This window comes from Triticum aestivum, chromosome 4D (genome assembly GCF_018294505.1).
Source record: "Triticum aestivum cultivar Chinese Spring chromosome 4D, IWGSC CS RefSeq v2.1, whole genome shotgun sequence".
NCBI classification, from domain to species: Eukaryota; Viridiplantae; Streptophyta; class Magnoliopsida; order Poales; family Poaceae; genus Triticum; species Triticum aestivum.
Genome location: NC_057805.1, coordinates 105,067,780 through 105,090,535, shown reverse-complemented (window position 1 = coordinate 105,090,535; position 22,756 = coordinate 105,067,780).

The following is a 22,756-nucleotide window of genomic DNA, read 5'->3' as shown; positions in this document are numbered from 1 at the left end:
GGGTTGTGGCAATGGCAGGCAAGTAGCTGAAAATGTCACCCTACCCCAAGGAGTCGGAAGCTGAGGGCTCATTCAAGCCGGCAAAAGAAACAAAGAAGATACCCTTGGACCCAGAGAACCCGGAGAGGCATGCTGTCATAGGTGCAAACCTCGACAGCAAATAGGAAAGCGAGCTTGTCGATTTCCACCATGAGAATCGGGACATCTTTGCATGGTCTCCCAAGGACATGCCGGGTGTTCCAACTGATTTCGCGGAGCACAAGCTACATGTCCGACCGGATGCCAAGCCAGTCAGGCAGCCCTTGCGCCGCCTGTCAGAAGAGAAGAGAAGAGTTGTTGGAGAGGAGATAGCCCGGCTTCTAGCAGCCGGCTTCATCATGGAAGTGTTCTTTCCAGAATGGTTAGCCAACCCAGTCCTTGTACTGAAGAAGAATAAGCACTAGCGCATGTGTACTCGATTATACCAGCCTCAACAAAGCTTGCCCCAAAGATCCCTTTGCCCTGCCAAGAATTGACCAAGTGATAGACTCCATAGCCGGATGCGAGCTATTGAGTTTTTTGGATGCATATTCAGGGTACCATCAGATCAAGCTGAACCCGGCCGACAGGCTGAAGACCGCCTTCATCACACCATTCGGAGCCTTCTGCTACTTGACCATGACGTTCGGCTTGAGGAATGCCGGCGCCACGTTTCAACATTGCATGCAGAAGTGTCTCCTGAAGCAACTCGGTAGAAACGCCCATGTCTATGTGGACGACGTTATGGTGAAGACGGAGAAGCGCGACACGCTGCTAGAAGACCTCAAGGAAACCTTTGAAAACTTGCGCCGATTTCAAATCAAGCTCAACCCGGAGAAATGCATCTTTGGAGTACAAGCCGGCCAGCTTCTTGGCTTCCTGGTCTCAGAGCGCGGCATAGAGTGCAACCCTGTGAAGATCAAGGCCATCGAGAGGATGGATGTGCCCACCCGACTGCTGGACATGCAAAAATTCACCGGCTGCTTGGCATCCATCAGCCGTTTCATCAGTCGGTTGGGCGAGAAGGCTCTTCCCCTGTACCAGCTCATGAAGAAGACCACTTTTTCGAGTGGAACGATAAGGCGGACGAAGCTTTTCTCCAGCTCAAGAAAATGTTGACCACTCCGCCTGTCCTGGCGGCTCCGACTGACAAGGAGCCCATGCTTCTCTACATCGCCGCCACCAGCCGGGTGGTCAGCGCGGTCATAGTTGTAGAGCGCAAGGAAGAAGGCAAAGCACTACCAGTCCAGAGGTCGGTGTATTACCTAAGTGAAGTGTTGTCCGCCTCCAAGCAAAACTACCCCCACTATCAGAAGATGTGCTATGGCGTGCATTTTGCCGCAAAGAAGCTGAAGTCGTACTTTCAAGAGCACCCAATCACTCTTGTCTGCACTGCTCCGCTTCCCGAGATCATTGGAAGCCGAGATGCTTCAGGCCGAGTGGCCAAATGGGCCATAGATTTGGCCCCCTACACCATCTACTACCAGCCCCGCACCGCCATCAAGTCGCAAGTGTTGGCCGACTTCCTCGTCGACTGGGCCGAGACCTAGTACTTGCCGCCAGCGCCGGAGTCCACCCATTGGCGAATGCACTTTGATGGTTCCAAGATGCACACCGGCTTGGGAGCCGGCATCGTCCTCACCTCTCCCAAAGGCGACAAGCTTAGATATGTGCTGCAAATTCACTTTGCCGCCTCCAACAACGTAGCTGAATACGAAGCGCTCATACACGGGCTCCGGCTTGCCAAGGAACTCGGCATTCGCCGGATCCTGTGCTATGGAGACTCCGACTTAGTGGTCCAGCAGTCGTCTAGCGACTGGGACGCCAAGGATGCAAACATGGCCAGCTGACTCGTCCAGCAACTCAGTGGATACTTTGAAGGGTGCGAGTTCCTCCATGTGCCAAGAAATGACAATGAGCAAGCAGATGCCTTGGCACGAATCGGCTCCATCCGGCAAGCAATACCAGCCGGCGTCGCCCTGCAACGCCTCCTCAAACGGTCTGTTAAGCCGTCGCCAGAATCAGACTTCATCTTCGTGCCGGCTCCTCCCAAAGCAGTCGGATCCGACTTGACAACCTCAGCAGCCGGCGCGGGGACTTCGGCAGGCGGCTCGGGGACTGCAGTGGTCACACCCGGCCCAGGGACTTCAAAACCTGGCCCGGGGACTGCAGCAGTCGGCCCGGGGACTTCACCAATTCAGCAAGCGGCAGCCGACTCCAACCCGCCGCCTCCCGGCCCAACCGCCCTCGTGCAAATTGCAGTTCTGATAGTCGAAGAAATAGCAGCACCTTCATGGGCTCAGCCCATCCTCAACTTTCTGGTGAACAAAGAGCTGCTGACTGATGAGATCTCGGCCCGGCAAGTGCAACGCTGGGCAGCAGCGTACACCATTGTCAATAGAGAACTTGTGAGGCGCAGTGTCACTAGTGTGTACCAGCGCTGCGTGGAGCCGGAGCAAGGCCAAGCAATCCTCAAAGATATCCACCAAGGTGAGTGCGGTCACCACGCGGCTTCAAGATCACTTGTTGCAAAAGCTTTCCGCCATGGTTTTTTCTGACTGACTGCTCTAGAAGATGCCAAAGACTTGGTCCAGAAGTGTAAAGGGTGCCAGAAGTTCGGCTCCAAGCCACATTTGCCGGCTTCTGCACTCAAGACTATCCCCATTGCCTGGCCCTTTGCCGTCTGGGGCCTGGACATGGTGGGACAGTTCAAGACAGCATGCGGTGGCATGACTCATCTGCTTGTCGCAGTGGACAAGTTCACCAAGTGGATAGAAGCAAAACCAATCCAGAAGTTGAATGGTCCGACTGCTCTGACTTTCATATCCGACATCACCATCCGGTATGGCATACCGCACAACATCATCATCGATAACGGCACAAATTTCGCCAAGGGCGCCTTGGCTCATTTCTGCGCGACGCAGGGCATCCGGTTGGACTTAGCGTCCGTTGCTCATCCACAGTCAAACGGCCAAGTAGAGCGAGCAAACGGCCTCATTTTGTCCGGTATCAAGCCCCGACTGGTCGAGCCTCTGGAGCGTTCGGCCGGCTCTTGGCTCGATGAGCTGCCGGCCGTCCTCTGGAGCCTGCGCGCAACTCCGAACAAGTCAACCGGCTTCACGCCTTTCCCCCTCGTCTACTGTGCCGAAGCCGTCATCCCGGCGGACATAGAATTTGACTCGCCTCGAGTCACCATGTACACCGAAGAGAAGCCAAAAGAAGCACGAGAAGACGACGTCGATCTGCTGGAAGAGGGCCGGCTGTTGGCACTCAGCCGGTCCACCATCTACCAGCAGAGTCTACGCCGATACTACAACCAGAAGGTCAAGCCAAGATCCTTCCAAGAGGGAGACCTTGTGCTCCGGCTGACCCACCGAACAGCCGGCTAGCACAAGCTCTCGACACCTTGGGAAGGTCCCTTCATCATCAGCAAAGTTCTGGGCAACGACTCCGACTACCTGATCGACGCTCAGAAGCCCAGAGCACGCAAAAGAGACGACTCCGGCAAGGAGACAGAGCAACCATGGAATGCAAATCTCCTTCGGAGATTTTATAGTTGATGCAGTATGTACCACACTACCTATTGTATTAAGTATGAAGACTCCAGGTCCCCCAAGAAGAGCTCGAGGACTGCCCTCTTTTATCTTATGATAAGTATTATGCCTATGAATGTGTTATTTCATTATTCCGCCTGGCACCGGGTTCGACCAGTCGGCCCGGGGGCTCGCCGCCTTGTACTATGTAGTGCTTCCTGCAGCCAGACAAGTAGTGTGTTGGCACTTAAACCTTCTCCTGCCAAGGCCGCAGCTCGCGGAGCGACTGTCTGGTAGGCAGGGGTCAAAGGCAGAAAAGGGTGCCCACATGAAAAATGGCTAAGGACTAAAAAGCATGTACATAGTTCAAGCCGGCTTCCCGCCTCACCGGCTGGCTGCAAAGCAGCCGGCCGGCCGGCTTCTACTTAACTTGCTAAACGCTCTAGTCGGCTAAGTACTTGCCTTCCCGAAAGTGGCTAAGTACTTGACCCAGCCACAGTCTGCAGAGCGGCTGTTCGGCTGGCAAGATGGCAACTGAGGGAGGGAGGCAATGGAAAAAGGCCAAGGAGCAGAAAGCAAGAAGAGATAGAACTCGGCAAAAATATTTACATATCAAAAGGCCCTTGGCCAGCATTCAACAGAGTTTGAAATACACCCCGTGGGTGGAATTGTGCAAATTTAACGAAGTTTGTCGAGACTGGTAAAACAGGAAAAGTAAAGATAAGTCGGCAGCCTAGGGAGCAGCTGAGGGGGCCGGTTGGTTGGCAGAGTCGATGGTGCCGGTTGGTGGAGTGGACGGCCGGTCAGTCTCCGCTTAGTCGCCTCCAGCAGCAGTCGGTGCGCTCGAGCGCGGCTCGTTGCTCGCGACGCGGTCAAGCTGGGGCTGGCCGTCCGCTCCGACCTCTTGCGCATCATCTCTGCTTACCTCGTCCTCCTCGCCTTCTCCCTCGTTGCTGGAGTCGATCACCTCGGCCGAATCCTCGTCGTCCTCCGGGTTCAGCCCAAACCACTGCGGTGGTGCCTCGGCGCCATTCTCAGTCAGCTCCGGGATGAAGATGCTGGTGTTGGTGTACTCGGCGATCGCCGCCGCCCGCTTGACAAGATCACGCTCCACCGCTACCAACTCCTCCTGGGCTTCCTGCCGAAACATGGTCAACTAGGCTAGATTTAGCCCAGGGTACCATGCCTTGACGAACTCCAGGGCATGGCGTGCTCCAGCCCGGGCCGAGGAACCCTTCCAAGCCTCAAGGCGGCCGGCTGCTACCTCCAGCCAGTCGGCAGTCCGACTGGGAGTGCGCGGAGCCGGCATGTCTGGCCAGAGGGCGGAGATTGCCTGTGCCCCGACACGCTGAAGATGACGCTGCATTCGATGAGCTGGCCGAAGGCGAGCCTGGATGCTGAGAAGCTGCTCGCTAAGGGTGCGGGGGGCAACGGCAGCGATCTGCGCGCCTTCCGCCCTCCGTTCCTCGTGATAAGCCTCAATGGCCTGGTTGGCAGCGCCAGAGTGGCCAGGGAAGAAGTCTACGCGAGCAGAAAGCAAGTAAGGCAGAAGCCAGAATCTAGAAGCCGGCCTGGTCAGCAGCCGGCGGCTCAAAGAAAGAAAAAAGAAGAAACTTACCATAACCATGTCTTCAATACAACCGAAGCCGGCAGTCAGCTGCGTCTCTTTGTCGGCCCAGGCGGAGCGTTCGGTCTCGAACTCGGCGAGGAGATTGGACTCATTCACCTCTGCCTCCTTTTGAGACTTCTGGAGAAGCTCCGCCTGCTCCGCTAGTTGCGTGACCAGCCGGTCACGCTCCTCGGCCAGCTTGCTGCAGTCTGCCTCCTTGGCACGCAGCGCGGTGTTGGCTTCACCCAGCTGCTGCTGCAGGGCGGCGTTGGCCTCTGCAAAAGTAGAAGAACAAAAAGACATCAACAATCAACAAGGAGAGATACAGTTGCCGGGGAGATCCGGCCCGACTGCTCAGCAATCGGCCCGAATCTCGGGGACTACAGCCCGCGGGTGCGCTAGCGCGCCCCCGCGGAGAAAGAAAACGAAGACTTACTCCGGCTTTCCGACAAGTCGGCGGTCCGTTGGTCCAGCTCCCGGACATTGGAGTTGAAGGTGGCCGCACGAAGGTTGTGATAATCCTTCAGTGAAGATATCAGACGACGGTAGCACTCGGAACTTGTCAATTAAAGTTCCGAGCCGCCTGCTCAGCAGCCGGCCCGAAACTCAGGGGCTACACCCAATTGGTGCACTGACGCGCCCCACAGAAAAGTATAAAAGTCAAAAACGAAGAAGTAAGGAGCATACCCGGATGGCCACTCGCGAATCCAAGAACGCCTTGTTGCACTACTTGAGGGCGTCAGCCTCGGCTCGGAGTTTGGCCTGGACGTCAAAGACCGCTTTGTTTAAGGCTCCTGTCCCGCCTCCCCGCACCCAGTCAGCGGGTGCTGCGGTGGTCGCTTCGGCATATGGAGCTGATGAGCTTGCGGCGCCGGCTTCCCGTGGTCGTGGTGCTGAGGCCGCCTTAGCGAGATGACAGCGCGTTGGTGTGAGGGCTTTAGGACTCGGGCCCGTCACCACCTCGTTTCCGATTGGTGGCGACGGCGGGGTGGCCGGCTGCTTGTCTCGCGCCCCCAGATGGCGGTGGCGGTGGCACAACCATGTCCGGCATGGCGACATCGCCGCCCTCCCTCTCCATGATCGGGTACTCGTAGCCGGCTCCCCCAGTCGGTGCCGCAAACTCTGGTGGAGGCGGCGCGGAGTTCAAGGGAACGACGAATAGCGACTCCTGGCGGCGCGCGGCTTCTTCAAGCCATTTCTTCGCTGCGGTGTCAGCCTCGGCCTCCGCCAGCTTCTTCAGCGCGGCGGCCTCCGCCTTGTCTGCCTCTGCCTTCTCTAGACGGGCGGCTTCCTGCTCCTCGCGCGCCTCCCGCGCGTTTGGCTCCTACGCCTCCCGGAGGTCGGCGGCCGGATCGATTCGCCGGGTGGTGGTGGAGGTCTCCGCCGACCCAATGACGGACGTGGCGGCCAACTTCTCAAGAGAGAGCGGGGCCCTAAGTGAAGAAAAGTAAAGCGAAGAAACTCAGACAGAATCAGCAAGGAAGAAAAGCACAAGAAAATATACTTACGCCGACACCATGGGAGGCGCCTTCGGGAGCTTATGAAATTTGGCCGCCTTCGCAGCGGCCTCCTTCCGCCTGGTCGCGGCGGTCGGGTTCTTGGCCTTCTTCGGCACGCTGCCAAACAACGCGACGCCTTGTTTGCGGTTGCGCGTGCTGGCTTGCACAGTCGGCGCGGCGGAGGAGCCCGCGTCCGCCTTGTCAGCCCCCCGCGTGTGGCGCGGCGCGTCCTCCTCCTCGAAGTCGTCCGGCCACGTCTCGACGCCGCCCCCTTCTTCGGAGCCGCCTGCTCCGTAGACGCCGCTTGTGGCGTTGTCTTCCAAGGTGGCTGGCCCCAAGTCTGGTTCGTCCACGTCGCTCACGGCCCAGTCCGGTTCGTAGGCACCACCCGCCCCCACGATGGTGGCCGTTGCCTCGGACATGAAGATCTGTTTCAAAAAGCAAGAGGCCAACTGACTGATACACAAGACGGAATCAAGATGAAGTACCAAAGAGAGAAAAGATTGAAGAGCTTACGGCAGGCGGCGGGTCCGCGCGGGAGTACTGCTGCTTGCCGAACCGCCAGGACCCCTCCAGCTTGAGGTCGGAGATCTCATTCACCAAGTTTGCCACCTTAGGAGCCGGCATCTCCTTGGTACTCAGCCGGCACGGGTCACGATGACCGCTCATCCGGCAGATCAAGTGAGGCCGGCCTTGGAGCGGGAGAACCCGACGCACGACGAAGACGACCAGCAAGTCAGACGCCTTGAGGCCTTCGACGTCGGTCAACTCCCGGAGTCAGTTGATGGCGGCGGCGCAGTCTGCTGATACGGGCTTCAGCTTGTAGCCCCAGTTGGCCTGAGGCTCAGCCGGTGGGCCAGCTTCATAGGCCGGCAGGTTGATGAAGTCGATTGCCGGGTCGACGTTCTCCACGTAGAAGTAAGATTGCTGCCACATCTTCACTGACTGTGGCAGCTTGATGGTGGGGAAGACATTATTCGGCGACGGCCGGCGCACCGCGATGAAGGCACCACACTGGGCCACCTTCTCCTTGGCGGAGGTGCCCAGTTTGGTGTAAAAGAACGCTCCCCACAAGTCAATGGTGGGGAGGATGCCGAGGTAGCCTTCGCACATCGTGACCAAGGCGGACAACAACATCACGGTGTTGGGCGTGATGTGATGCGGTTGGAGATGATAGAACTCGAGGAACGAGCGGAGAAATCCGCTCTCCGGCAGGCCAAAGCCACGGAAGAAGTGCGAGCGGAAGATGACCCGCTCGCCCTCCCCGAGCGCCGGCGAAATCTCCCCCGCAGGAGGCACACAAGCCTTCACGTAACCCGCGCCGGGAAGGCGCCGCGTATCATGGAGAAAGGCGATGTGGTCCTCGGTGATGTTCAACCCGTGCCAATCTCCTCCCCGCTCACGCGCCATGAGGACCTCGACTAGGTAAATGGCGCGGCAGGGGAGCTGAGAATTGGCGCGGGGCCAAGAGGGCTCGGGGCGGAAGAGCTCGACGGAGACGAGCAGCGGCAGCACTCCGGCATGGCTCGGGGGCGCTTCAGCAAGAAGAGGAAGAAGGAGACGAGGACGGGGCAGGAGGGCGCGCGTGCTCCGCCACTCCCCTCCTCCCCCTACTTATAGCCAGTGGGCTATGAAGCTGAGGGGGTGAGGTGTGGGATCGTGGGATTAACTGTGCCCATGACCCCACGTCCCCGCGTTTACCGCGCGAGTTACTGCGCGTGGTAACTCCGCGAAGAAGCTCAATCGCCTGCCTCGGCCGCAGCGAATCCGCTCGCGTGCCGAGTCCCGGTGGTGGCGGGCCCAGCCTGCTGTCGTGTCCCATCACGCGCGTGGGCTAACAGGCTGGCCCGGCTGGCTGACGCCACGTGGCGAGCCCACGACGGGCGGCGAGCTAGGAGGCTTAGCTAGCACGCCACCTGGTTCCCGCCGTTGCGTTCGAAGTTTTCAGACAAGTCCGTCTGGTCGTGGCCGACTCCCTCCAGGCGGCACGCCGGGAGTTGGATGAAGCTTCCATCCTGAGCACTCGGAGGAGGAAACTGCTGCGGCTGCTGGGCTCGTCAACCGTGATGCCTCACCAGCTTCGGGGACTACTGTCGGAGTAATGGGCCACGGGTAGCCTAACCAGAGTCCCTGAACCTTTCAAGACATTGGGCCGGCTGCGCCCCATAAACATCCAGAATGAAGCGCCGCCTCCTGATAGCCGGCTGGCCCGAATGGCCGGCTGCCGGAAGGCGGCCAAGCTCTAGAAGAAGGCACCAAGACGGGCCGACTCCTAGTAGGCGGCCTCCAGAGAGGCCGGCTCCTAGCCATCGGCCCGCGGCGACCTCAAAGTCTGCGCCTCCGTTAAAAAGACAAGACAGGGTGTGGCTACAGTGTAGTCCATCACCCCCACGTCCAGGGCAAGGCGCGGCCGCAGTGCCCCGTACAGGCGGAGATCTCCACATGGCGCAGCACTGTTGCCACTCCGCCCTTGACGTCACTCCTGTCAGGCGGTGCCCTGCCCCCACGACGGCCTGTCGGTACGGCCTGCAGGCGGCGGGCCCTACCAGGCAGCGAGAGCCAGGAAGATGGCGGAAGCCTGACCAGTCGGACCTGAGGGAGGCCGGCTTCCAGCAGGCGGCCCGTTCCTTCCTCGGGGTCCGTGCACCATTAACCAGATGAGACACGGTGTGGCTACAGTGATTTCCCACCAGGCGGCGGAACTATAGCCACGCTCCCCTGACCAAGCATGCGTCATTAGCATCGCGGCTACAGTAATCAGCCACCGGCAAGACCCGCGAGCGGCGGGAGCGGCCTGTGGGCTCCGTACCAGACCAGTTGGCGGGGCCCACCAGGCGGCGGGCCCTAGCAGCCGGCGGAGAAGCCGACGACCAGAGACACTAATAGCCGGGTCCTACACCCGGCCAGATTACCATTGTACCCCTAGGGGGTAGGCCTATATAAACCCCTCAGGGCACCCATGCAAAGGGTTCCCAACCAGTTAGAACTAGACTCACACATAGAGAGAGGAGAGGGCGAGCACTGCCTTCTTCCACCTCTAGCAAACAGCTCGAGGAGCACCATTGTACTCACTAGTGCCTTAGTGATCATGCGGAGACCCTGCAGAGCAGGACTAGGGGTTGTGACACCCAAAATTTTATTTGGATTTTTCTAAAGATTTTATTTGACTTGAGGGAGGTGATTTAAATTTTTCTTCCAAAGAAACCTCCCTTTTAATATATTTTTTATGGCAAGAGTTTATTTGTTTATTTATTTTGGATTCACCCAAGACTTGCTTTTGGTCTTGGAGGTCCTTGCCCTTTTTTCTTGACTCAAGACAAAATACTTTTCACTTGAGAAAAATGCCTTTTGAAAATCTCTTTGAAATTTGCACTATGGCTTTTGGAATGATCCTTTACCACTTTCAACAATTCCCTCTTGCCATGGCCTTAGTGCAAATCCACTCTCCTAAACCTTCCCTCATCTTTGGATCATGTTTTGCATCAAATCCAGCAAGTTGTACCTCTCCATATAATTATTTTCCATTTAAATCTTATCAAATAAATTTCTGTCTTCTATTCTAGCCCTTGGAGATTTACAATGGAGCTACTATCTCTGCTTTGATTTTTGCCCCCAGACCAACTCCCCTTCCTAGTCCTTTGAACCCTCAACCAAGATCCATGAAGATCCACTGGTCTTCAGTTCAAATTTTTCAAACTACACTTGCTGCAAGTTTGGACCAGATTTGTCAAATTTGGTGAAATTCATTCAAATCCTTCTCCAAATATTCCAAGTAAAATCAGGCAGCCTCTGGGTACATTGAGTGGTCACCTCACCAAGTCCCAGCCCCAGGAAATTTTTTCTCATTGCCAAATCATTCTGTCGAACACCTGCAGTGCTTTGTCAATGTCAAGTTCAGTAAAATTCAGAAACAGTTTCAGCACACTGTCGTTTTCTTCAGAACTTGTTGTCGATCTCGACAGTGCCTCGATGTCGCCTTGCTCCCCGTCCCCTCCCCCTTGTTCCTGCACCGCACGAGCGCCTGGACGCTTGCGGACGTCGGCGACGGGCAAGAGGAGGTGCGCCGCCCCGTGACCGACACCAGCGGCGGCTTTGCGGCCGCCAGAGAGGCGCGGCGCCGACGGCGTCACCCAGCGCCGCCCAAGCCACCGGAGCTCGCCGCGTGGCCTTCCACTCCCCAGAACGCGCTGCCACCCTCGTTGTGAACCGCTGGGCGCGGAGCGTGCTCTCTGCCGCCGACGTGCCCGTGCGGCCACCCCACCGTGGACCGACGCCATTACGCCAAGACCAACTCAGTTTAGGAGTGGAACGGCACCAGTAAACCTCACTGATGCTGCCTGGCCACTCAAACCACCTGCTCAACCACTACCTCGCCGTAATCACTCGCCGGAGAATCTCCGTTCACGGCCACCCCCTCGATCCGCCTATAAATAGAGGCCCCGAGCTTCAACTCGAACCCACACCACCTCTGCACTCCACCTAGAGCACGCCTAGCCACTGGAAGAGCCCCGAGGAGGTCTCCTTCCTTGACTCCGGCCGCCGCGACCCGCCACGGGATCCAGCTCGATTTGCCCCCGTGCGTGCACCTCCGCCTCCCATCTCTTGCCAGTAGCTTCCCTATGCATCCACTCTTCTGACCCGCGCTTCAATTCGAGGGTTGCAGCTCACCACCGGAGTTCCCCACCATCACCCGAACCGCCGTCCGCCGGAGAAAGTGTCGCCGTCGACGTGGTGCTCTCCGTCGGTCGAGTCCACCACCCACCGACGCGGAAGGACACGCTGAAGCTCTTGGTACCCTCCGATCTTCCTGACTCGCCGTGGTTCGACGCCGGCGTCCACCGCAGTCTTCGGGCGCCGGCGAGCTTTTTTGAACCCGACATGTGGACCCCCATGTCAGCCTCTGTTCTATTCTCCCTCGAACCGTTTTCTGTTGGCGCCTTCGGGCAAAATACGTTTTCCCTTTTTAGCTGGCGCATTTTTTTCCGAAGCGTTTTTCTGTTTTCTCAGTTTAAACCCTGGAACTTTTCTGTTTCATTATAGATGAGTCCCTGGACAGAAACCTTTATAACCTTTTAATAAAAAGGTATTTTTGAGTGATTCTTTTTTTGAAAGTCTTAAAATTTTGTCTAGTTTTTTATGGGATTTATTTGGAAAAAATTTGGAGAAATTTTTATGCACGCGTTGGTTTTCACGTTAGTGCCCGTTTTCGTTATGCCGTAGGTTCCGGAAGAGGTGACGGAGCCGCGAACTTTGCCGAGCTAGACTCCGACTTCTCCGAACCAGGCAAGCATGTTTGAACCTTGGATATGATAAGTGTTTTGCATGGTTGCGTGACAGTTTGTGCGTGGCATATGAGTGTCAGTGAGTACCTCGTTGCTTGTGAGGCAACTACCCGCTTTTTCCAAAGTCGCGATGATCTCTGGTGAGAGATGGTCAAATCATGTGGTGACATGAAGGGCAGCAAGGTGGTACTGTTGTAGCATACCAGCCTTGCGTCATCCGACGAATTCCGACGTTAACGTGGACGGAGTCACGTTATCGCTCTTTTCCCCTCCGTGCTGCCACATGCTTCATTTGCCAGGGTGCGGTTTAGTAAGTTGGTAACCTCTTTCCGTGTACACACCAAACAGAGGGGCCGGGATGATGGTTCCTTGGCCCAGGATTAAAGCCAGTCATCCGGTCAGGGGGCATGGGTGTTTCCGGTTGGGACCGAGAGGGGGGCACCCCCTTAGAGCGCGCGTATAGAAATTTGATCCCATGCTACGCGAGGTTGTAGCCTCCCCGTCTCAAGGATTTGCTTGAACGTTGCCGAGGGTGATCCCTGGCTTTGGAATGTTGAATGGGTGTGTACTGGTTAGACGTGTTTCTTCCAAAACACCCTAAACGGAACTAGTCCCCGTGACTACTGAAATCCGTTGGCTGTGGTTAAGTACAAACTCTGCAGAGTCAAATTCTTCCAAGTCATCGTATCCATGATCAAGTAGTGTAATCAGTATATCCATATCTATCCACGTGGAAAACTTGTCCCCGGTGAACAAGCTCAAGTGGTAAACCCAGTTTAATTATTATTACTATGGATGGACTAACCTTATATTTGTCTCGTACTTGTAATAATTTATAATCTCGAGCTACTGAATTATTGAGCTACAATATAAGCCCTTTATGTGACGTCGCGCAGACGTCCGACTGTGGCGTGTTTTTGTTTCTTACTTTAAATATAAGCCCTTTATGTGATGTCGCTCAGACGTCCGACTGTGGCATGCACTGCCTTTATTTTCTGTTATAAGACCTTTATGTGGTGTCGCCCCGACGCCCGACTGTGGCATTATTATTCTTGCAGTTTCCTCTCGAGGAGTCATTCAGACACTCGTTTGGCACCAGTATTACTATTCTTGCAGTTTCCTCTCGAGGAGTCATTCAGACACTCGTTTGGCACCAGCATTATTATTCTTGCAGTTTCCTCTCGAGGAGTCATTCAGACACTCGTTTGGCACCAGCATTATTATTCTTGCAGTTTCCTCTCGAGGAGTCATTCAGACACTCGTTTGGCACCAGTATTATTATTCTTGCAGTTTCCTCTCGAGGAGTCATTCAGACCGTCGTTTGGCACCCAGTTTGTACTATCTCTATGTCTGAACGCACTGGTTAACTTGTTCATATGCTTCATGTTTACATTTGTTATATCTTATGTCCGAACTGTCTTGCGAGTACTTTCATAGTACTCACCTGGCTTGTTGATTTGGCCAGATGTTGACGAAGGCGATCTCTTGGATGAAGAGTTTGATAGCGCGTCCGACGCCTAGAGGAGTCCCAGTCAGTTCTGCGCGATCCCGGATTTTGGTCACTTGTATTATATACGCTTCCGCCACCCGCAATAAGTCTCCTCGAGTCTCACTCCGACGCTCGAAGAGCTGTAGTTTTCAGGAGTCATATCACTCGCTTCGCGGTGATATTTCCAGCACCGTTATTATCGTGAGTTAGTAGTTGTGCCACCCTATCCGCCGTCTTGTTTTATCGGCGTGCATGTAATAAATTGTTGGGCAGTCTCCGCTCAACTTTGTATTTTATTCAGTACTCCTGGTATTTTTCTTCTGTGACCAAGATATTGTCTACCAGTGAGAAGGAATTCTTCCTTACTGGTCCGTAAAAGGGATCGGTCTCTCAATAACTATTTTATTGAAAGACCGGTCGTGACAGGGGTGTTATCTCCCAGGAGAGCCCTGAACCTGGGTAAAGTGCGCCGGCGTTCGTGTCTACGCCTCATCCCGGTTCCAGGCACCGGCGACGTTCTACTCGCTCCCACCATGATAAGCCATCCATTGGCATATGTCGCACCCAACCCCCGACAAATCATAAGGTGACCCATAGGAGGAGGCAAGCTAGTTCGAATAGATGCAAGAACAATACATGCCACAGGGACGGACCCGTGCGGCCTGGGGATGATGCAGCCCGAGGGGCGCCCCCAATAGAGTAAGCTAAAGATGCAAAAGGATACACGTCGCAGGGATAGGCCCGTGCGACCTGGGAATGATGTAGCCCGAGCGGCGCTCCTAGTTGAATAAACCAGAAAATGTCACCTGGAACCATTGTCGACGAGGTGTTGGGGCAGCTGAAGATGCGTGCTAAAGAAGTTGTTCGTCACGAGCCATCAGGATCCTGAGCCTCAGGAGGCTCTGGGAGGCCGGGAGGCTCGTGAAGGATTATCGCCATCTCCGCCCAGGACTGCCTGGTGCCTGGCTTCCTGGGCCGCTAGGATGGTCCGCAAGTGGCGCTGTAAGGTGACAGACGTGTTCGGCAAGCCGAAAGGCATGCGAACGTAGCTGTGAGGCGGACCTTCGCACCGGCCGACGCGCGATGCCCAGAAGCACTCCTGAGACGCGGCTCTGTTGAGCCCGGGGTAGTCGACACAGGCACGTAGCTCGTCGTCCTTGCCAGGACAAGGAGCTGCGTCGAGTGGTGGGCGGTGGCCTTCACGCATGACTCTTGCTTCTTGAAGCTCCTCGGTGGTCTTGGTGATGAACTCCTGAGCACCAGGCACCCCGTGCCTCGTGCCCTGATGTGGGAAGCGTGCGACGGAGCATGCCTCCACATGTTGCCCGAGCGCCTCCCTCATGATGTTGGCTAGGTCCGAGGCCCTACAGAAGAGAACACCCAAGCCCAGCCTGAGGAGGGCACCGGGCACGCCTTCCTATGCGAGGGAGGGAGGCGCCCCATCCGTGGGCGCAGGTCCTGAGGTGGTGCCACTAGAGACGCCGCTCTCCTGAGGCCCTTGGTGGAGCAGTTGCTTCTTCTTCTTGGGGTCAGCCTCAGGGGGGTAGACGGTGCCTTCGTTGTCCGTGTCCTCGACCGCCAGCCTAGTAGGCGCGCTCGAGAGAGCACACTGCGTCCTTTTCTTCGTAGGTGACTGTGATGACCCTGCCGCTCCCTGGCATGTTGAGGATGTTGTAACCATGGTGAGTCACCGCCATGAACTTGGCCAGGGTGGGATACCCAAGGATGGCATTGTACGGCAGGCGAATGTGGGCAACATCGAAGTCAATGAGCTCAATACGGTAGTTGTCGCGCTTGCCGAAGGTGACAAGGAGGCGGATCTACCTTATCGGGGTGGTGGAGCCGTTAGTCACTCCTGAGAAGGGCTTGGTCGGCTGTAGCAGATCATATGCCACTTGGAGGCGGTCGAACGTCTCAACGGATAGGACATTGAGCCCTCTGCTGCCATCGATAAGGGTCTTGGTGACTTGTACGTTGCTGATGATTGGCGAGCAGAGCATCGGGAGGGCGCCGGCAGTTGCCGCGCACTTGAGTTGGTCAGACGAGCTGAAGGTAATGGTGCACTTGGACCACCTGAGCGGGCGCGTGGCCTCGAGCCTTGGGAGGGTCGCGTTCACCTCACGAGCAAACTGCTTGAAGATGCGCTGGGAGGCCGGGGCCTGAGCGCCACCCAAGATGCAGGTGATGTCGCTCGGCTCCTGGAAGCCCCCAGCCCCCTCGTCCTGGTGATGGTCATCGTTCCTCCTTGGCAGCGGTGGTAGTGGAGGGAGGCCAGCCTTGCCTTGAGGACGGTCCTCGAGAGGCTGGTCCCTCCAGGTGCCCTCGTGAGGCTGGTCCTGCCAGTGGTCCTCACGAGGCTGGTCGCGCCACTCCTAGCGGGGGCCGCGGTCGTCCCAGCTTCCTCCACTTCGTCCTCCTCCTCGGTTGTAGCCTCGGTGGTTGTGCTCGGGGCATCGACTGAAGCGCCCATCACAGATGGCCCTGAGCTCCTAACAGTCGCTGGTGTTGTGGTTGTGTACGTTGTAGACGGCGCAGAACGGGCAATTGCCCTTGGATGACTCCGGGTGGTCGCGGCCACGCTTCATCTCTGGCTCAGCCGCAAGCACGGCCGCTCCCTTGCACTTCACATCCTTGGTCTTGGCCTTCTTGTCTTCTGGGTCAGCAGCTGGAAGCTCGAGCAGGGAGAGGCGCCCCTCCTCAGCTCTCGCACACTTGGTCGCCAAGTTGAAGATCTCCAGGGCCGTGCATAGGTCCTCGTGGATGGCGAGCTCCTCCATCATCTTGACATCGCGGACGCCATCAGAGTACGCGGAGATGATGGCCTCATCCGTTACCTTGGGGATCTTGAGGCGAACGCTATTGAAGCGCTGAATGTACTTTTGAAGAGTTTCCCTTGGCTGCTGCTTGATGAGCCGCAGGTCACCCGCGGCCGGCGGGTGGTCGCGAGTGCCCTGGAAGTTGGCGATGAAACGGTCGTGCATCTTGCCCCAGGAGGAGATCGATCCCGCGGGCAAGTTGAGGAGCCACGAGCGCGCACCATCTTTGAGGGCCATGGGAAACCAGTTCGCCATGACTTTCTCGTCGCTGTTGGCCGCCTCGATGCTCAGCTCGTAGAGCTGCATGAACTCAGCAGGGTCGGGGGTGCCGTCGTAGCATGGAGGCAGGTCGGGCTTGAACTTCCCTGGCCAGACGATGCTACGCAGCTCGGGAGTGAAGGCGCAGCAGCCTGCTATAGTAACTGGAGCCCGTCGCGGGGGTGGAGCCTGGTCTTGGTGCCCACGCACCGCCACCACAGGCGGCGCACGATCTTGACGTGGTGGTGCTGGGAGCGCAGGAGCAGCTTCCTGCGGCCGAGGGACCTCCGGGCAGCTTCCTTCTTCACGCGCGGGCGCCATGCACGGGTGGACGCGCCGCGGGGCCGCGCGTCTTGGCGCCATGGCGACGTCTTGATGCGGGGGTGGTGGAGGCGCTCCATGGGCCACATCGCCTGTAGCAGGAGGCAGACGAGGCAGCGAGAGGGATGGTGCAAGAGAGCCCCCAGTGGCACTGATGAGCTCGGCGATGCGGTCCAGCCAGTCCTCGTAGAGGTCGTCAACTTGGCGGTAGCGCAGGAGCTCGCGCGCCGTGAGCAGCACGGCCTGCGCGTCCACAGGCCCGCGACGAGCGTGGGACGACGAACCGGCCGGAGTCAGCGACGGGGTGGTGGTGCGTCCGTCCCGCCGCATGGAGGGGTGTAGCGATGAAGCCCACTGCTCATTCCCCACCGGGCCGGTGGCGGCATTGGCAGCGGGTGATGGAGAGCGACGGGGTGGCCCGCCGACGGGCGTCGTCTGGGCGACGCGAGCATTGAGAGCGGCTCGGCACTCAGCACGAGATCGACGAGCATTGGCCATGGAACTGGTGGAGCGGTGGAGCGTGGATCGACGGAGGAAAAGCTTCGGCGCACCCCTACCTGGCGCGCCAAATGTCGGATTCTGGGTTCTGCAGACCCTTGAGAGGTTCGAACTCTTGGGTGCGCATGAAGGACTCTTTCCCCCCGCCTGCCTGCCCAACGATTCCACGGCCAAGCTCGACGAACCCAAAGAACACGAGACACAGGGGTTTATACTGGTTCGGGCCACCGTTGTGGTGTAATACCCTACTCCAGTGTGGTGGTGGTGGATTGCCTCGAGGGCCCAAGATGAACTAGTACAGTGGACGAACAGCCTCAGGAGGAGAGGTGTTCTTGAGCTCAATGAGCTGGTGAGATGGCCTTGGTGGAATGTATCCAATCCAAGATGAGTTGCCTCCTATTGTGGTGCCTAGTCCTGTTTATAGAGGCCCCGATCCTCTTCCCAAATGTAGACGGGAAGGGATCCCACAACGGCCAATTTTGAAGGGAGACAACTAGTACAAGCTATGCTGACAAAAGTAGTCTTCGCCTGCCAAAGGCTCTGGTGGTGACGCTGCCATGGGCTCCGCGATGAACTTCGTCCTGCCGCCCTACTGGTCTTGGTCTTGTTGCAACGATGTGGAAACCTTTGCCTGATGCCTCGGGACTCCTCGCCTGCGCCTGCCTCTTTAGCACCAAAGAGGAAACTGGTACACTGCGCCCGCTGGCGCCCGCCTGGCCTTGGTCGTCACGGCTCACGTCATGTGAACCTCGCGAGGTGCCCCCTGCATAGATATCTCCGCTCCTCAGGAGCCAGCCTAGCGAGGCCGCTCCCAGGGAGGTCTTGGCGTCGTCCGCCTCGTGAGGCTTGGCCCCTCGTGAGGGTCTTGAGTTGTTGCTGCCGAAGCTGGGCCATACAGGGCCGTTCGTGGAGCCACGCCGTGGGCCACAGGCAGGCAAGTCTGGGTACCCCCGTTCCCAGGACGCCGACAGATCTCACCTTTGCAAGTGACTGTGAAGGGATTGACAACCCCTTTATCGCGTTGGTTGCAAGTGTTTGATTGTTTGTGCAGGTATTGGTGATTTGTGCGTTCTTCTACTGGATTGATACCTTGGTTATCTAACTGAGGGAAATACTTATATCTACTTTGCTACATCACCCTTTCCTCTTCAAGGGAAAAACCAACGCAAGCTCAAGAAGTAGCAGGAGGCAAGAAGAAAGATGCATCCATCGACGACGTCCTCCTCCTCGACACAGGGTGTCGGCCCACCAAACGACGGCTAAGTAGCAGCAACTTTCGTGGCCAGTTCGACGTGCTTCTGAACAATGGCGTCCAAAGATTCCAGCCGCTGGAAGAAGGCTAACGTCTTTCTATCCTCAGTGGCCCAGTAGTGGCCTAAGTAGACAGTTTCTTGCATGGCAAGGCGCTGCGCAGCGAGCGCGGCCTCGAGGTGCACATTCTTCGTCGCGACCTCCGGCAGCTGCAGGGCCACCAGTGCTTGAAAGAGTTCGTCACCTTGGAGGCTGATGAGGGTGGCAGGCGATGAGGAGCTTGGGCGCGTGGGCTGGGGCAGTACGACAAGGTCGTCCGCGCGCTTCTTGACGGTGATGAACTTGCGGATGGAGTCGACCATCATCTAGTAAATGCGACAGGCAAAGCCGACATCGACGTGGGCTATGACGCCGGCGGTCGCCAGCACCGTCTGGAAATGCTGCACGGTGCGGGGCCGCAGGCCAGCATCTTGGACGATCCGGCACAGCCGACTGCCGCTCGCGTCCATCGACGCCATGGGTAATTGTGGCTTCTGGTCACTTGGTCTTGGTCTTTGATTGGAGTGAGCAGTGTTGCCCAGAGACTAGGAGTAGATGGATTGGAGTGGTGGGGCGCCTTTATATGAGAGTCCAAACTGCATTGCATTCACATCATGTTGGCTCCATTCTGCTTCTCCAATTACTTACCTCTGCATGCTAATTGAATCAGGAGGCATCGTTGACGTTCAACGTTTCGGGAACCACTACCCTCTGCCTCATTGGCATTCAAGCCATATCAACGTAAATGCGTGTCAAAAAGAGACTAGTCAGTAGTAGTATACTCAACTAGCAAGATGCCCGTGTGTTGCACGTAACATCAAGATGCATTTGTATGAGTAGTTTATCTTGTGAGATAAAAGGATGAATGAGGGAAGGCCCTAGTTGCAAATATGGAGTGGGGTGTGGGTATGTTTTTGCAAAATTGCCATAGTTTCCTTTCTATCTATTAGATATAAATTGGACGACATATATTGCAGGATGGCAGGCACATCATCAATATCAACTCTATTTTTTATAAGAGTAGATAGATATTGTGCACCACGACCTAGGCAGAGAGGAAACCGAGAGAACTACGTATTTACGGTGTAGATTCACTCATTTTTCTCCGTATGTACTCATTTATGGTGTAGTCACTTACTGAAATCTCTACAAAGACAAATATTTAGGAACGGATGGAGTAGTCCCTCCTTTCCGGTTTACATGGCTATACTATTAAGTACAATAGTGGGCTTATAGCCTGCTTATATGGAAATTTTGTCTATGTGGAGGAGAGAGACATAATATCATGCAAGAGCCTGGCTATATGCATGCTCCAAGGCAGATGCAATAAATGTGAGGAAAGAGATAAAGAGAAGATGAGAGGAAGATGCAATAAATGTCAGGAAAGAGATGGAGTACTAATCTTATAGATAACCTTATAGCTAAGCTTGTTGTATATGTGTTGGCTATAAATGATATGGCAACATCTTATAGTCTGCAGTTGGCTGTATTATTATCTTTTTTCTGTCTCTCCCCTCCACATAGGTGAAGTTGCCATGTAAGCAGGCTATAAGCCCACTATTGTACTTGCTCTGAACTGACCGGTGCATGCCGTGCTTGGCACTACGTCCCACGTCTCTCATTGGTCGATTCCTATTCATGTCTAGAAACAAGAAACATGGTCGGGTTTGTTTTGGGATTATTTGATTTTTGTAAGATGACTATTACTAGCAATCGCCACAATAACAGTAAGATCTGCATCCGACGCTGGCAACTATTGGACGAAAACAACAGTAGAAAAGAATTGCCACAAAACTACTGCACCACGCCACACCCCTACACAAAGACTGCCACGCGAGCGTTCGTAACTGCCACGTTCGGGTTGCGCTTGGCTCTTCGCCTCTTCGAGAATACTACTTCTACAGTATCGAATCAACTGCTGCATGTCCGTCCACCGCATGCGGGAGGGATAGCTTGTTGTAGTAAGCAAAAGCCTGTCCTCGTCTGCGAGCCACCGCGCGCATGGGCGAGGGAGAGGGCGTACTAGTAGTAAAATCAAGCTTCTCCTCGTTGTACGAGTTGATGCGACACATCATAGGACTGGCCCCACATTCTTGCCTCTAAACTTGGCTAAAAGACCCGCAGTGTGCAATATATTTGCTGCAACCTCTAACATTTCCCGCGCCACAAATTAAAATATATATTCCTGTCTTGACCATATCAGCGTGCAAACTACAATCACCAGGATGACAGGTAGGTCCAGAAGATTATTTTAATCAAAAGATGCTTTGAGACGACCTCATAGCATGGAGCCGACTCCAACGATTTTAAGCTTAGAGCCACGGTACACGCTATCCTCGACTATGTCACTATACTACCTCCCCTACACATGAAACTGCCACACGAGCGTTCGTGTTGTGCTTCGCTCTTCGCCTCTTCGGGAAGTAGAACAATGATGGTACTACTATAGTGGAGTACTACTAGTATGCTTATGGCCATCTGACATCGAATGAACTGCTGCATGTCCACCGCGTGCGGGAGGGAGAGCGCGTAGCAAAAGCTTATCCTAGTCCTGTGAGCCACCACGCTCATGGGCGAGGGAGAGGGTGTTGTCATCAAACTTATCCTTGTTGTATGAATAGAGGTGACACATCAAAGCAGCGCACTCGATATATTTCAATAATTTGCGTTTACCGATGCATTAATTACAACGCATGCATGCATCTCGTGACTTTCCTTTTGATACTTGCATGTGTTGATTTATTGCACCTTGAAGTAGTATGAATATGTCATGATAAATCTTTCTAATGCCCCGGCCCTAAAGCGAGAGATGGTTATGCACGAGAGGGCGAGATCATGCCGACAGAAAAGGGAACCGGCGATGGAGCTCTCTATGGTCTCTATGGACCTCACCTTGCTCCACTTCCTCTTGTGCCTCCGCCCCTTGAAGCCTCCAGTGTACGAGGTTCGAATACACCTCGTCCGTTCGGCTGATCGAGCAAGGTGCAGGTTTCTTGATTGATGTGATGTTCGATTGATTTGTGTAGTGCAAGGGAGGGCATCTAGCCTGCGCGGACTGCCGCCGCGAGCGCCCTGGGAACTAGCGGTAGTGCGAAAAGTGCGAGCGCAGCAGCGGCTTCGACGTGAGGAACACAGCGATGGACGCCGTCCTCTCCTCGGTGAGGGTGGAGTGCCCGCACGAAGGCTGTGAGCTCTAAGTCACTTACCACAAGCTCGCCGATCACCGGAGCGTGTGTCCACTCGCGCCCTACAAATGCCCCGTGCCCGTCTATGGCTATGAAAGCCCGTCGCCGGCGCTCCCCCACCACATCAGCACCATGCATCCCATGCCCGTGCATAGGATCCAGTACGGCAAGGTACTCCACTTGCAAGTGCCAGTGTCGGAGCCGTGGCTCTTGCTGTTCGCGGAGGAAAACGGCCGCGCATTTTTCTTGGTCGGCGGCGTGCTCGACATCGGCGCGCCTATTGCCCTGTCGGTCGTCTGCATCAGAGCGAGGGCGTCCCCACCGCCACACTACGCGGCCAAGTTGTGGGCGAACGGCCCGCCGGGGGAGCCCAAAGGCAGGACCGACACTATCAAGGTGGAAATCAAGGTGACAAGCAGCAAGGATCCTGGCGACGTCGCCGTGCAAGAAATGACCTCCTTCACAGTTCCGCCCAAGCTGCGGGCTAGGGCTGGTTGTCGAGGACGGTCTCCCTCCGCATTCAGATTGACAAGCTCACCTCCTAAATGATTCTAAAGTGCCTTCTTTTTGTCTTAGTAATATGCTAATATAGGGGTTAGCTCGGTCTACTTTAGCTTAAGAGTTGGTGGGTTTTGGTGGCGATGCAGCAATTACTTCGACATCAGATCAGCAGTTAATGTAATTTCCAATAGTCGAATGGATATTTTGTGTCTGTTGGATATAAGGAACCTTTGGGTAAGAAGTATAAGCAGCTTATATGTTTGTTTGTTGAGGAAGTGTTGCATACTTCTGCGAGTTGACGCGACACATCAATGTAGTACTACTGCTAGTAGTAGTCACCCGACTGCGCACTAGGCAGACAAAGCTCGTGCCGTGTTGGTGTTGTGTGCGGCCCGCACATTAACCAAAACCTCGTGCTTCCAGCTTAGCCTCCGTGTTTTAAACTTCTCGATCTCAA